We start from the raw sequence: 16,484 nt of genomic DNA on the forward strand, positions 1-16,484 counted from the left end.
TGATTTTTTACAGAGAGGAAGAGAGAGGGATAGTTAGAAACATCGATAAGAGAGAAACATTGATCAGCTGCCTACTGCACACCCCCTGCTGGGGATGTGCCCGTAACCAAGGTACATGCCCTTGACTGAAATAGAACCTGGGACCTTTCAGTCCACAGGCCGACGCTCTATCCATTGAGCCAAACCGGTTAGGGCGAAACACATACATTTAAATGTTGTGATTAAATATCTGTAATTAAGCACTGAACTTGATAGTAATATGAATATTATAGACTTTATCACTAATTTTGAATATTATTATCTTCTCCAGCATTTTATTCATCAAAAATTATTAGAACTGGTCTCAAACATTTTTATGTTCTTTATTTATTTTTTCATTTTTTAATATATATTTATTGATTTCAGAGAGGAAGGGAGAGGGAGAGAGAGATAGAAACATCAATGATGAGAGAGAACCATTGATTGGCTGCCTCCTGCATACTGGGATCAAGCCCACAACCTGGGCATGTGCCCTTGACTGGAATCAAACCCGGGACCCTTCAGTCCACAGGCTGATGCTCTAACCACTGAGCAAACCAGCTAGGGCTATATTCTTTAGTAATTCATATATATATCACTTATCAAAATTAATTTGAGTATGTAAATGAATCATCCACATTTCAATGTCTATCCTTATGTGTGTTTCCTTTTGTCTCCCATCTATAATAATAAAAGTGTAATATGCTAATTAGACCAGACAGCTGAACGACCTTCCGGATGAAGTTGCCATGGTGAGGGCCGAGGCAGAGGTGATTAGGGGCGATCAGGCAGGCAGGCAGGCAGAGTTGTTAGGGGCAATTAGGTAGGCAGGTGAGCAGTTAGGGGCGATCAGGCAGGCAGGCAGGGGAGCAGTTAGGAGCCAGTGGTCCCGGATTGTGAGAGGGATGTCCGACTGCCGGTTTAGGCCCCATCCCCCGGGCCTAAACTGGCAGTCGGACATCCCCCAAGGGGTCCTGGATTGCCAGAGGGTGCAGGCTGAGCTGTGGGCCTCCCCTCCCCGTGCACGAATTTTGTGCACTGGGCCTCTAGTTAAAGATAAAATACCTGGGAAGGTTGCTCTCTCAATGGGCTGATAAGTAACCAAGTAAAACATACTGTCCTGTTACCAGTGTTAGTGGTAGGAAGCCCAATGTGCAGGATACCCAGTTACACAGTCCTATACTAGCCACCAGGAGAAGGTGTTTTTACGTTTTTTATTTTACTGTTTTAAGTAGGAAAAATAAGGACTGTATGTTTCTACAAGTGCCTCAGAATAAAACGTTTAATTTTTTAAAAGCATATTGCTGAATGATTAGAGTGAGTAATTAATGTTTTGTATTTTTCATTGTGACAAAATATACATTAACATTTTACCATTTGTCTGGCCAGTGTGGCTCAGTGGTTGAGCATTGACCTATGAACCAGGAGATCACGGTTCAAATCCTAGTCAGGGCACATAACCATGTTGTGGGCTCAATCCTCAGTGGGGGACATACAGGAGGCAGCTGATCGATGACTCTCTCCCATCATTGATGTTTCTGTCTCTCCCTCTCCCTTCCTCTTTGAAATATATTTAAACATTTTTTTTTACCAGTTAACCATTTTAAAGATGCAATTCAGTGTCACTAAGTACATTTGCAGTGTTGTGCAACCATCTAGTTCAGAATTAATTTTTCACCACCCGAAATAGAAACCCCACATCCATGAAGCAATCACTTCCACTCCTCTTACCCACAGGCCCTGGAAACCACAAGTCTGCTTTCCATTTCTATAAATATGCAATTTTTCCCGTACAGGAGAAGTTCCTAATTCGTTTTTTAAAAAAAGACTTCACTAATTACAATATAGTTCATGTCAATGGAATCCTGCAATAGGTCACTTTTGTGTCACTTAGCATAATGCTTCCAAGGTTCACTCATGGTGTAGCCGGTAGCGGTACTTCCTTTCTTTTTATCGCTGCATAATATTCCACTGTTTGGATATGTCCCTTTTTTTAAATCCATTCATCAATTGATGGATATCTGGGTTGTTTCCCCTTCGGGGCTAAGGTGGACAGTGCTATGAACAACCAAGTATACATTTTTATGTGAACTCATGTTTTCAAATCGTTGGGGTATTATATGTGTAAGTGGAATTACTGGGTCATGCAGTAGCTCTGTGTTTAACTTTTTGTTGTTGTTGTTAATCCTCATCTGAGGATATTTTTTCCGTTGAATTTGAGAGTGGCAGGGATGGAGGGAGGAGGGCAGACAGAGAGAGAAACATGGAGATGCGAGAGACACATCGATTGGTTGCCTCCGCCCTTGCCCCAGCCGGGACCAGTGTTCATCCTGCAACCCAGGTATATGCTCTTGACCAGGAATCAAACCCAAGACCCTTTGGTTCGCAGTTCAATGCTCTAACCACTGAGCGCATGGGCTAGAGCTGGGTCTCACTTTTGAGGAACCGCCAAACTGTTTCCCACGGTGGTTATGCCATTTGACGTGCCCATCAGCCAGGTGTGAGGGGTCCAGTTACCACAAATCCTTGCCAGAGTTTAGTTTCTTTTTCTTTTCTTATTATATCCATCCCACTGGGTGTGAAGTGGTATCTCATTGTGGTTTGGATTTACTTTTCCTAATAATTATTGATGTTGAGCATCTTTTTATGTGTTTACTAGAGGCCCGATGCACGAAATTCGTGCAAGAGTAGGCCTTCGCAGCTGTGACCTCAATCCCTCCCTCACAGCCGAGGCAGCTGCCTCGATCCGCCCTCACAGCCACGGCGGCTGCAGCCCAGGCTTTATCCCGGAAGGACGTCCGGTCTAATTAGCATATTACACTTTTATTATTATAGATTGGCCACTAGTGTAACTTATTTGGAGAAATGTCTATTGAAATCCTTTGCCCACTTTTTATTCGGGTTGTTGGCCTCTTTGTTGTTGAGTTTCTTCTTATTTTAAAAAGAGATGTGCCCAAGGGGGCCTCCGTTTGCTGGAAATGTTCTTTTTCTAGACATGGGTGGGTGGTCATGACGGTGCTGCGTTCACTTGGGGCCCCCGTGTGCCTTTGTCAGAAAGGAGGCTGGGTGCCTCTCCTGAACATGTTAGCTCCCTGGGGCTGCCGTGTTAAATTACCACAAACGTGGTGGCTTACAACAGCAGGAAGGTTGGCTAGCGTCAATAGGCAAGAGATAATGAGTGCTGGCGAGAATGTGGAGAAAAGGGAACCCTCGTTCACTGCTGGGGGGGAGGGTGAATTGGTGCAGCCACTGTGGAAAACAGTGTGGAGATTCCTCAAGAAATTAAACATAGAACAATCATCCAGCAATTCCACCTCTGGCAATACTAGTATATCCGAAGAAAACGAAAACATGATGTCAAAAAGTGTCTGCAACGCCCTGTTCACTGCGGCATTATTCACAATTCCCAAGACATGGCAACAACCTAAGTGCCCATCAGCAGATGAATGTTACTCGGCCATAAAAAATAGAAAAGAGGGAATCTTGCCATTTGTGACCACATGGATGGACCTAGAGTGTATTATGCTAAGTGAAACAAGCCAGACAGAGAAAGACAAATCCTGTATGATCTCACTTATATGTACAATCTTTAAAAACAAACAAAAAACCCTAACTCATAGGAGAAGAGATCAGATTTGTGATTACCAGAGGTGAGGGTGGGCGGAGGGGGAATTGGAGGAAGGTGGTCAAAAGGTACAAACTTCCAGTTACATGATAAATAAGAACTAGGGATGTAGAGTACAGCATGATGACTGTAGCTAACACTGCTGTGTGATGTAGGAATGTTGTTGAGACTAAATCCTAAGAGTTCTCATTACAGGGAAAATTTTTTCCTTTTTTGAGTGTGTGTATATATATATATGATAGATGTTAACTAGACTTATTGAAGTATTCATTTCATGATATATATGTCAAATCATTATGCTGTATACCTTAAACATGTACCGTGTGGAATATCAATTAATCTCAATGAAACTGGAAAATATAAAATAAAAAGCATACATTTACTCTTTCCTGGCCTGAAAGCCAGAAGCCCAGATTCCAGATGCTGACAGCTGGACTCCCTCTGAAGGCCCCGGGGGGAGAATGTGTCCTTTCCCCGTTTCTGGTGGCTCCTGGAATTCCTGGCAGGCCAGGGCGTGTGGCCACCTCTCCACCTCCGCCTCTCCCTTGCCAGGGCTTCTCCTTCGTGCTTCTGGTTCCAGCTGTCTTACCCCCTCTCCTTTATCGTATAAGGACAGCAGTCTTTGAATTGTTGGCCTTCTCTATCTACAGGACAATCTCACCTGGAGATCCGGTTTTCAAATGAGGTCACACTCACAGACGTTGGACAACCTTTTAGGAGACACAGTTCATCCCACTACACTGAATACAGTGTCTGGGATGCTTTGTTTCTTAAATAAAAGTTTTAGAAGAAATGTGGTGGTCTGAGTTTGTGAGTCTAAAGATCTGTAGGTTTTGAGGACATTTTTTCCTGTACAGGAGAAGTTCCTAATTCGTTTTTTTAAAAAAAGACTTCACTTAATTACAATAATGAAAAGAACGTTTCAAATAAGATTTTCAAAGCACACTGATGTGTCTTTCTCTCTCTTGAGAGGGAGTTAATGGGAACAGTACCATGTCTGCGTAGAGAGAGAATACCTTTTAAGATAGTAAAGAGTTTGGTGGGGGTTTTTTTTTATTGTTTGTTTGTTTGTTTTTATTGCCCGAAAGAGGACTCTATTAAAATGTCCAGAAAGCACTTTTTTTTCTCACACAGTCCCCCATGGTGAACTCTTGTTTCTGCGATTCCCATCGTTTGACCTTTGTGACCCTCAGTGTGGCCTGGCTTAGCCGTAGCTCAGAATTCAGGTCCTAAGAGGACGGTTATACCTGACACTGAGCCCCGCACCGCTGGGCTTTAGTGTGACGCGGAGCTCACAACCAATTTTGCTGGGATGTCATTTCGTGCATCAGTTGGATAAACATGCAAATGAAGTGACCCTTTCTTCTCTAGAGTGACATTTAATTCAACATATTAAAAGTTTTCTGAGTGCCTAAATATAAAAAGGCAGCAGGATGTAGCCGTTCTGTGAAAAGCCGTCTCCGTATGAGAACATACAAACTTAGGGGTCCGTACAATGGCCTCATTCAGACCGAAAGCTTGGAAGCCAGTTTCCTAGACACTAGCGCTATTCTGGAACCTTCTTTCTGCTCCGTCTTGGACAGCGCTGTTAAGAAACAGATGACAAGGCTTTGATTCACCACCTCCTCAGACTGTTCCCACAGCCACACACGTTCTCAAAGATCACGTCTCGAAGCTTTCGCATGCAAGACGGTACGAAGGTTTAAAATAAGTCCCGATTATTCACCAGGGAGCACATCTTTAAAAATTTTGTTTTTCCTTATTTGACGGGTATTTTTTAAAAATAATCTAATAGTCATTTCTCAGTTGATCGGACTTTACCCAGAAAATCATGAGTGGTTGGTAAAGGTGACACATCAGGAAACCCAAGTTGTGAAAATGTTCACAAAGCTCTTTTGAGACCTTTCAAGTCATGAAAGGTCAAGTATATGCAGGGTCCACCCAAGTCCTGCTCCTGGCCTTTCACCCTCATGGGTCGGAGTAGTAACCGCATGAGGACGCGGAGGAGCCGGGCCCGGGGCCGGCTGTGGAGTCAGGGCAGGGGTCATGGTGGCCCGTGGGCCGCCAGCCGGGGGGTCAGCCCTGCTGTCCTCACAGGCCAGCCGGACACAGAGCTGCCCTTGTTCCCTGCTGACCTCACCACCTGCCCTCGGCTCGGCATGACATGGCCGAGTCTCACCTTGCGCAACGGGAGATGTCAGCGTCTGACCCGCGAGGACAGTGGCTGTCATTCCGGTGCCTGCTCCGCCTCGCCCCCTGGCCGGCTTCCAAGGGACATCGATTGGGACAGCGGTTCCCAATTTGCAATGCAGAGTCCTCTCAGGAGGGTTTTGAAAAGGATTTACTCACCCACCGTCAGCGAAAAGCAGTGTCACCCTTTTCCTGGTGCGTAAAAGTCGCCTGCGTTAAGTCCCAAGGCCGCTCTTCCCGCGTTCCTGTCAGCACAGCGCGTTCAGGGGTTACACAGGAAAGGGGGGGACATCTAGGACTGTGTGCATTCGTGAGGTGGACGTCCAATGACCATAATCACAAGTACAGGCACCGGTCATGTCCTTGAGCGTTTTGTTTGCTTGTTAACCTCGTAGAGTAGTTCTGTGACTGCACTTGCGTCTCACAAGTGACCGAGCTCCTTGAGGGCGGGCTGGTGCTGATTCCACCTGTCCGTCCTCATGGCTCTTCCCACGGCGGACTTCTGGGAGTCTGTGCTGCGTCAACACCACGCAGTCACAATGTTGTCACATGTAGACACTCATGTACGTACTGGTAATCTACACACTCAGCAGGCCCGGTCCATTTTTCTTTCTTACTGACTGTCTTTCTCCACTGTGTGGGGGGACAAAAGTAAGAAGGGAACATTGAGCCAAGTCAGCACATCCATCTGTTTTCTCAGCTCGCCCGCCTCGGTGGCAGGGTCACGGGGCACCTTCTGAGAAGTAAGTGAGGCAGGTGCCGAAAGGGAGTGGCTGACCCCCGGGGAGATGGCGGGCCCAACTACACCCCAGGTGAGCGGTCCTAGACCTTCCAGCTCTGAGATCCCATGCCTTATTCTTAAACCAGTGAAATACTGGGAAGTCATAATTAATTAAAGGTGGGCTCTTTCAATATATTTTTATTGATTTTAGAGAGGAAGGAAGAGAGAGATAGAAATAGCAATGATGAGAAAGAATCAGTGATCAACTATCTACTGGGGATCGAGCCCGCAACCCAGGCGTGTGCCCTGATTGGGAATCGAACCGTGACCTCCTGGTTCATAGGTCGACGCTCAACCACTGAGCCACCCGACCGGGCTCCCTCTTTCTTAATGTACCTCTGCGTTCCATGCTGTAGGTTATCTGCTCTTCTTCAAAGAGGCGCTGATCCACCCATATATATAGCACAGCCCTGAGATAGGAAATAAGAAGTTAGAATGTGATTTGGCTTGGTTTTGGCAGAGGAAATTATGGGGAGGAACTAGTGGAAATTCTAGCAGACAGTACATTTTCAGGCCAGTGTATTTGTTTAAGCAAATTGTGAACCTTGGCTAATCGTGGTGTTCATCTTATTTCCAAAATCGTTGACATTCTTGCCCTTTAAGTTCACCCTTGGTGACACTTACCAGAGTGCACGCCTGAGACTGCAGCCCCCGTAGCAAATCGCCCTCAGCCGGGTCTCCCTCAGGCTGTTCACCGGGCCTGCCCCTGGAATCATCAGATCTCCCCCTTGTCCGAGTCCTGCTTCCTTCTATCCCCTGCTGACCCCACCCCTTGCTCTCAGTGTCAGTGGAAGTCAGGGGACTGTAGTAAATAGGAAATGGGCAAGATCATCCCAGCTGTTCGTGCACGTTCTTTTATTCTGTGCCTCCCAGCATGGTGCGTGCTCGAATGTGTCAGTGGAAGATTATGAAAACAGAGCAAGCATTTAATGAAATTAGAAGGAATTCTAGAAGTTGTAGCATGTCCATACATTTCAAACATACAGTAATAATTAAATAAGAACCCATATAAGCTTTTTCATCATGAGAAACTTCGGGCTAACAAGAAAAGAGAGGAATTACAGAGTAAACACGAATATGCACAGTACTCCGTTTTCTGAAGTCTAAACATTCCCCCATAATTGTTTCCTTTTCATAAGAAATAAAACGCCATGAGGATTCGTGAGAAAGCCAAATAAGGAGCAAATCTCCCCGTCTCTTGTGGTCAGAACCAACTGGGAATGACAACAGTCATCATGGGGCACAGGTGACCAAGGGCACGCCCACTGTTGACCCCGGGATGGGGCTGACTTGCCCCCCAGCACATGCTCAGAGCCCACCAGGAGGAAGCGCATGAGAGAGAAGACGGGGCTCCTCCACAGCTTCTCCTTCCAACCTGGCCAGTCGGTCCAGTGTGAGGTCTGGGCAGAGAGAGAAAAGGGCATGAAGCTCCCACCCCCTGCCCGGGAGCAGCAGGACGGGGAAGTAGCTTCGTCCTCCAAAAGCCTATAAAGTTAAAGCCACATTTTTAAAATCTCCTTTTGGAACCTATCACCTTCCTTCCCTCGCCCACAGTCCCCAGGTGACCTCGGCCTGAATCTTCAGATCCTTGTCCATGACAAGCACGTTGTCACTGGGGTACTTGTTCAGGACAAGAATGTGTCCATTTAAGAAAAAGATCGGCTGCCGGTTTGGGGGGATATTAACTGTAAGATCCGCATTTACTTCAGTTTCAAGATGCCCTCGTGGACTAAGGGAAAGAATGCAAAAGGTGCTGCTACCGGAGAGCAAAGAATGTGGGGCCAAGGACGTCACTGCCCAGCTTCTGTCCTAAGAACGAGGAGATCAGCATGGTCTTCGCAGCGGTTGTAGCGAAGGAACCAAAGTTCAGCGCTCCCTCCAGACAGAAAAGAGCATCAGGAATTCTCTCCTTACCCGGAAAGGAAAACAAGCCTTCCATGACCCCTGCCTTCTGAGATAGTTCAGCATTCCAGGCCGCTTAGATTTTTCTTCTTCTCTTATAAACAAACCCCGATGTCCTTTAAAATACTTTCTGATTTATTTCCCAATGTTTTTCCTTGTGAATAACAGATCATATTCATTTAGCGTACACTGTTTCCTCTTGGTAAACTGGACAAGTTTTAAATTGGGCAGAGGCACCAAAGGGCTTTTGAATGAGGAGAATGCTTGGTAGTGAATGATAGAATGGAAAATTCCTATCATCAGTAGCTAGGAAGGGAGAAGTAGTTATAAAAAGTCATTCTCAAGTGGTGGTGTATTATTAGGGGCAGTACTAAGCCATCCAGAAAAATTAGCCTGACGAATGGTATAGGGCAGTGGTCGGCAAACTCATTAGTCAACAGAGCCAAATAACAGTACAACGATTGAAATTTCTTCTGAGAGCCAAATTTTTTAAACTTAAACTATATAGGTAGGTACATTGTTATTAACTTAATTAGGGTGCTCCTAAGGCTTAGGAAGAGCCACACTCAAGGGGCCAAAGAGCCGCATGTGGCTCGCGAGCCGCAGTTTGCCGACCACGGGTCTAGGGGAGTCAGTAATGGCATCTCTTAGTGTCTGGAATTTGAAATGGCCAGTTAAAGCCAGGGGGTAACTCTAGGATGAGCAGATTTGTTATAGGTTTTGTTTTTGGTTGGGGTTTGCACAGTATTTAATTTTGTAAGCTCCGTGAAGCCCTACGGTTCTAATGTTAATGGTGGACCACTTGTTTGTTAAACCGGAAAGTATTTAGATAACCGTATCCCATCAAAAAGGAATGTTATACGTCTGTATACTTTGCCTCCAGTTTCTGAGCAATCTGGCAAATAAAAATAAAAAAAGAGAGAGGTCAAGGCCCAGTGACTCAAATATCTCTTTAGGGTCCACGGCAAAATAAAATGTAGGTGGCCTTCATTTTATGGGTTGACTAGAGGCCTGGTGCACTCAGGGTGGCGGGGGTCCCTCAGCCCGGCCTGCGCCCTCTCGCAGTCCGGGAGCCCTTGGGGGATGTCCGACTGATGGCATAGGCCTGCTCCCCATACAGGCCTAAGCCATCAGTCGGACATTCCGTAGCGCTGCTGTGAAGGCAGGGGAGGCTCCCGCCACTGCTGCTGTGCTCGCCAGCCATGAGTCCAGCTTCTGGCTGAGCGGTGCTCCCCCTGTGGGAGCGCACTGATCACCAGGGGGCAGCTCCTGTGTTGAGCGTCTGCCCCCTGGGGGTCAGTGTGCAACATAGCAACTGGTCGTTCTACCGTTCTGTCGATATGCATATTAGCCTTTTATTATATAGGATTGTCTTTCTAAGCCCTTGCCTACAGGTCATAACATTAACAAATGCCTAGGAACATCCCTCTTTGAAAAAAAATACTGTAGCTGACTCAAAATGACAGAAACCATTTCAATCTGAGTAATCACAACCTAATTTAACAGATATTTTTTTCACTTTTTGGAATTTCACTGAGGAATGTCTAATATATTTTACTAGGGGCATGGTGCATGAAATTCATGTACTCAGGGGGGTCCCTTCGCCCGGCCTGCGCCCTCTCGTAGTCCGGGAGCGGGCCTAAGCCATCAGTCAGACATCCTTAGCGCTGCCACAGAGGCAGGAGAGGCTCCCACCACTGCCACTGCACTTGCCAGCCGTGAGCCTGGCTTCTGGCTGAGCAGCGTTCCCCCTATGAGAGTGCACTGACCACCAGGGGCAGCTCCTGCATTGAGCATCTGCCCCCTGGTGGTCAGTGCATGTCATAGTGACTGGTCGTTCCACCATTCAGTTTATTTGCATGTTAGCCTTCTACAGTGGGGCCTTGACTTACGAGTGTCCCGACTAACGAGTTTTTTGAGATACCAGCTGTCTCTCGGCCAGTTTTTTGCTTTGAGTTGATAGAGTAATTTGAGTTAACAAGCTCCTTAACGAGCTCGGTCTCAGAACGAATTAAACTCGTAAGTCAAGGCCCCACTGTATTATATAGGATAGGTGATATAGTGCAGTACACAGGACCACATTTTTAAAAAGCTTTAAACTTTTACTCCTCAACTTTCAATAATTAAATGGTCCTATGTAATAAAAGCCTAATGTGCTATGTCCGGTCATCCATTTGTCCGTTCAACCAATCAAAGCGTAATATGCTAATGATATGCTAAGGCCGCTCAACCGCTCGCTATGACGTGCACTGACCACCAGGGGGGCAGACTCTCCAACTGGTAGGTTAGCTTGCTGCTGGGGTCTGGTCGATCAGGACTGAGCGAGACGGGCCAGACACGCCCTGGAGCCCTCCTGCGGTCCCTCCCCGGCTGGCCAACCTCCCACATCCCTCCCCAGCCCTGATCATACACCGGTGGGGTCCCTGGCCTGGCCTGCACCCTCTTGCAATCCGGGCTGAGAGACCACCCCTCCCCCCGAGTGCACAAATTTCATGCACTGGGCCTCTAGTTTCAAATAAAATACATATTTGGAATTTTCATGATTTTTTTAAATTTCCATTTTATTTTTTGTTACACCTAAGTGTGATTTCACGTAAACAATGTTAACTCTAACTTTTACAATGAGAATGGCTAAGGATTCCTTTTGTACTATTTGCACAGTAGGTACTAGACCAGCGGTTCTCAGCCTGTGGGTTGTGACCCCTTTGACGGTCGAACGACCCTTTCACAGGGGTCGCCTAAGACCATCCTGCATATCAGATATTTACATGACGATTCATAACAGTAGCAACATTACAGTTATGAAGTAGCAATGAAAATAATTTTATGGTTGGGTCACCACATGAGGAACTGTATTTAAAGGGCCAGAGGTTGAGAACCACTGGACAGTCCCTTTCCTCCCGTTCTTGAGATGTCAGTGGTTCCATCTCAGAGGGAAATCCCAGCCAGCTGCCAGGTGCACTCTGTCTGTTGATGTCTGACAGTAAAGGACCTGAATAACAAGTTGTGCCTTTAGTAACAGTCTTGTCAGTTAACTTACAAATTTACATACAATTTCTTCTCAGTGACATAGAGGAGGCAGTCGCAGGTGCCCGTCCTGAGGTTATTTCTTCCGTGCACACAGCAGGTCATTTCTCGGAGAGCAGAGAGGCACACACAGCGATAGGAAAGCTCTCCAACTCCCTCGCTCTCATCGCACGCACTCCACATGGACACCAACCAACAAACCGAAAGGAAGCAGGGAAAGTGACCGTCCCCCGGGGCCCTGGGAGCGTCAGGTAGCAGCCGCGTCTCCTGCACGTGGACACGTGTGTGGCCTTCACACGCTGACGCTCCAGCCACACAGGAACATTGTTTACTACGCGGTGTGAGAGAGTCAATGTGGGATCTCCTAGTGCTCGGAATGGGAACTTGCCAGTGAACGCGATGGGTAGACTGGAATCACCTATTGCCATTGCCTGCCGGCTCTCTCTTTCATCTCCTGGCTCCGAGGTCCCTGCGCGCATGCTAACAGAATAACCCTGCCACGGTCAGTGTCTTCTTGTCTCGCTGAGAAGAAATTACATGTAAATAAATAAACCTCATGGAAAAATTTTTATTAACAACAATACAGCTTTTGCCCGGCCAGCATGGCTCAGTGGTTGAGCGTCGAGCTATGAACCAGGAGGTCACGGTTTGATTCCTGGTCAGGGCGCATGCCTGGGTTGTGGGCTCCATCCCCAGTAGGGGGCGTGTAGGAGGCAGCTGGTCAATGATTCTCTCATCATCGATGTTTCCATCAACCTCCCTCTCCCTTCCTCTCTGAAATCAATAAAAATATATTTTTAAAGAAATAAAATTAAAACAAACAAAACAACAATACAGCTTTCATGAGATCCTTACCCACCACAGACCCTGCGTCCATGTGTCTGGGAAACCCTGGGGTCGGCTGCCAGCCAGCTCCGGGGAAGTGCCGCTCGCCTTCAGATGCCGCCCCACAGGCCGGCCTGGAATGCCAGCGGCTGGGGAGCCACTCTGCGCTCCTGTTGCTGCACAAACACACAGGCGTGTTTCCTGCGGTGGGATCCCGGGACCCCCGCGGTTCACAGCTGTTTCATCCTGTAAAACACGGAGCGGGGGTGGGGGGGCAGAGGGGGAGCAGCGCTGGGCTCTGAGACCAGGAACCTCAGGAGAGGGGGTCTGAGAGAGCGGCAGGGCCTGCAGAGACCCCTGGGGGGGTAGGGGGGATGTGGGAAAGAGCGGATGTCTGTAGACACCACAAAGGAAGAGAAACGCTGGCAGGACCCGCTGATGCAGAAGCGCTTAAAGGGGGTTTTCAGGAAGGATGTTTGGGAAACGCTCCTTCGGCGTTTAGTATCCTGGGCAGCTCCAGCCTCGGGGGCCGTTCTTACAGCCAGAGTGGCCTTCAGACTGGAGACCTTCATTCCCCCGCTTACGCCATCCCGGCCTATGAGCAGACTTGTATTCAACACCTACTGTGTGCCAAGAATGAGGCTCCTCGCCCCTTCCGGCAGCCGGCGCCAGGTTCACACATGGGCACACTCGCTGTGAACTTCAGTCGCCACTTGTGAGAGCTGGGCCCCGGGACATTCGCATGAACAGTCAGAACTGGGCTCCCTCGCACCTCGGGCTGGCGTGGCGGCTCCGGGCCTCGGTGGGGCTGGGGACGCTGGCACCCCGAGGTGTTTATTTGGGTTGGCCACTCCGGACCTGCTGGTGGAGCAGATAGCTGGCTGACACATGACGTCGTTCCAGATGAAAGGGCTCTGCAGGGCAAGGTGGATGGAGCCAGACTTTTCCTTACGTAACCGCCCCGGGAAGCGCCAATTGTTTCAAGGAGACACTGCCTTGGACGGGGTGCTTTTCCCAGAAAATGTAAATTCCTGCATTGGAGATGATGATGTCATTTCCAAACACGGGTGCTGCCCATGTGCTCTCTGCTCCAGGCCCTCGACGGCCTCCCCTTCCTGCTGTGTTTATTTCCTGGGTCTTCCCCGCGCAGTTCTTCGGCTCCTCCGTCTCCAGCTTGCACTTCTGGTAAAATAATCATCCCAGAACTCAAGTCAACAGGAATGCCGCCGCACTGCGTGTTTTTGGACAGATTCCGTTATACTTTTGATCAGATTTTATTCCTTAAGTCAGTGGTTCTCAACCTTCCTAATGCCTCGACCCTTTAATGCAGTTCCTCATGTTGTGGTGACCCCCAACCATAAAATTATTTTCGTGGCTACTTCATAACTGTAACTTTGCTTCTGTGATGAATCGTCATGTAAATATCTGATATGCAGGATGGATTTTCATTGTTACAAATTGAACATAATTAAAGCATAGTGATGAATCACAAAAACAATATGTAATTATATATGTGTTTTCCGATGGTCTTAGGCGACCCCTGTGAAAGGGTCGTTCGACCCCCAAAGGGGTCGCGACCCACAGGTTGAGAACCGCTGCTTTAAGGCAAACATTGAGATCTGACTCAGCCTATTAAGAAATCATTCAGCTAATTAAGATTTCAGGTGCACAGCACTGCCACTCTGAAGAGGTTTCCTGGCTCTTACAAGGTGAGAAGAGCTTCCAGCGTGCACCAACTTTCATCCTCAAAATGTGTGTCTTCCAACTCCCCCGAGTGCCTCCGAGTTAAATATATTTCATCTAAATTCTAGGAGAAAACACATAATAAATTTGGACTTACTGTTGGCTTTCCTGGACTCGCTGGTGGAGGCAAGAACATTGAATGGTGAGATGGACGGAGCCAGACTTTTTCTTACATCGAGTCTGGAATAGCTGATGCATCGCAACAGCATGAGAGTGCACACGTGTGACGTTGGGCGTTCATCTCCCTCCGAGCTGCAGGGGGTGGACTCTCCCCAGGTCTGGGGACACGGGCCCCTGCTGCTCCCCACCTCGGGCTCGCTGCCCAGGTGCGCTCTCTGATTATCAAGGGGGTGAGGACGGTGACCCAGTTAGTGTGGCCTGGATATAGAAGAGTCTAGAAGAGCCACTGCAGGTGGGCATCCTGTCCTCGGACCAGACGTTAGATCTTTAGATTGTCCCTGGAGGGGGAGAAGCCTGACTTGCTGTGACCCGAGGACTGAGATGGTATCGTACACACGCATCACTCTCAAGGCATGAGGTGGGGCTCCAGGGCACGTGGCCGCAAGAACTGGCCCCCACCTCAGACCTTCTTCATGCACCTTGACCTTCTTTGTCACGTCACCGAGGCTGCTGCAGGAGCAGGACGTGTGCTGTGGAAATGAGTCACTGACCCACGGATGTCACACTTCTGTGTCACTTGTTAAGATCCGAATGGTCGTCAGAATGGAGGAATCCTCTTCCACAATAAAGCTCACGGCCGCCTAGTATGTTGGCTCCTTGGATTTGCCTCTGGAACCTGTTAGCATGTGTGCTGGGCATGCTCTGTGGGCGATGCAGCATTTGTGCTGCTCACGGCAGCCAGGACCCGGGAGCGTCTGTAACAGCGGTTCTCAACCTGTGGGTCACGACCCCTTTGGCGGTCGAACGACCCTTTCACAGGGGTCGCCTAAGACCCTCCTGCATATCAGATATTTACATGACGATTCATAACAGTAGCAACATTACAGTTATGAAGTAGCAACGAAAATAATTTTATGGTTGGGTCACAACATGAGGAATTGTATTTAAAGGGCCAGAAGGTTGAGAACCACTGGTCTGTAAGCTCGTGGCAAATAGGATGAGCAGAGGCTCCCGGCGGCTCAGTCATTCGCTGGGTTTTCCCGGGGAGGCTGCAGGAGCTCCACAAACAGGAGTATCGCCTGTTGTAACGTTTCATCTGTAGGGTCTGGCAGGTATTCAGCCCACGGTACAGGCCTGATGAAAAAAGCAGTTGAGTAAATATAACTGAATAAATAAACGAGAGGGCGAGGGTTAAGCCCAGGTTCACGTACCTCTAAAGATCACCCTCTTTCTACACTACCAAGGAGTTTGCTCTAAAACCATTAATTAACAATAACACAATTACTGCTTCTAATCTTAGTATCGTAGCATCACTTCACTCTATACAAAATAATAAATACGTTAATTTCATGACTTACCTTTTTATTTCTGGACTAGAGGCGCAGTGCACAAAGTTCGTGCACTGGTAAGGTCCCTAGTGGCTGCCAGCTGCCGGCCAGGTACTCCCTCCCTTTCCCCGGCCTTTCTGCCCCAGGTCAAACTCCTGGAGGAACTCCCAGTGGAGGGAACAATTTGCATACTACCCTTTTTTATATAGGATAGGATAAACATGTGCAGGAAGTTGTTGAAATAAAGCAATCCCATTTTAATGTGTGTCCCTCATCATCATTTAATCGACACCCTCTTGCCTCGGGCTCTGGGTTTCACCTCTTCAAGATTCATTGGCTATTCGGCGCGCCAATCTGGATGTCACTGGGTCAGAATTGGGGTCCACCTGGGAGAGACGGGCTTCGTCACCGAGAAGGGAGCCATCAGACAGGCGCAGTGACTTTTCTGGCGACTCGGAGGATGGGGCGGAGGGAGGCGCTCCCTGCACCAGCGAGTCACTGCCCCCTGGCGATGCCCAGGCTTTGCCCCCTCATTCGGCTCTTCCTGCGGGCCCCAGCCTCCCGCACTGCGAGGCCACAGATGACTCAAGCCTCCCGGCCCCGTGGAGGCTTCCGTTGACCTGGGTTGCGTTATGTTGATTAATCTGAGCAACTCCACAGCACTGAGTCACAGGAAGTCTGTGATGGGGCTCAGATGCCCACTGCTGACGTCCTGTCTGCCACCAGCACAGCTGGGCCTGGACACACCCCCGCCCTCCGAGTCCGGTTTGCTACCGAGAGTGTGACCGCCGTCCTGCCCCACCCACACTCAGTGCCGTTATTTACATGAAGAAGTTCGCAGGCAGAAAACCCCGCTCGGCTGCTGGCCATCCCGTGGGAAAGGGGCCGGAAATGTACGTACCTGGGCCTGTCTCCCGCCCACCAT

The sequence above is a fragment of the Myotis brandtii genome, unplaced genomic scaffold (genome assembly GCF_000412655.1).
Source record: "Myotis brandtii unplaced genomic scaffold, ASM41265v1 scaffold384, whole genome shotgun sequence".
Lineage (NCBI taxonomy): Eukaryota > Metazoa > Chordata > Mammalia > Chiroptera > Vespertilionidae > Myotis > Myotis brandtii.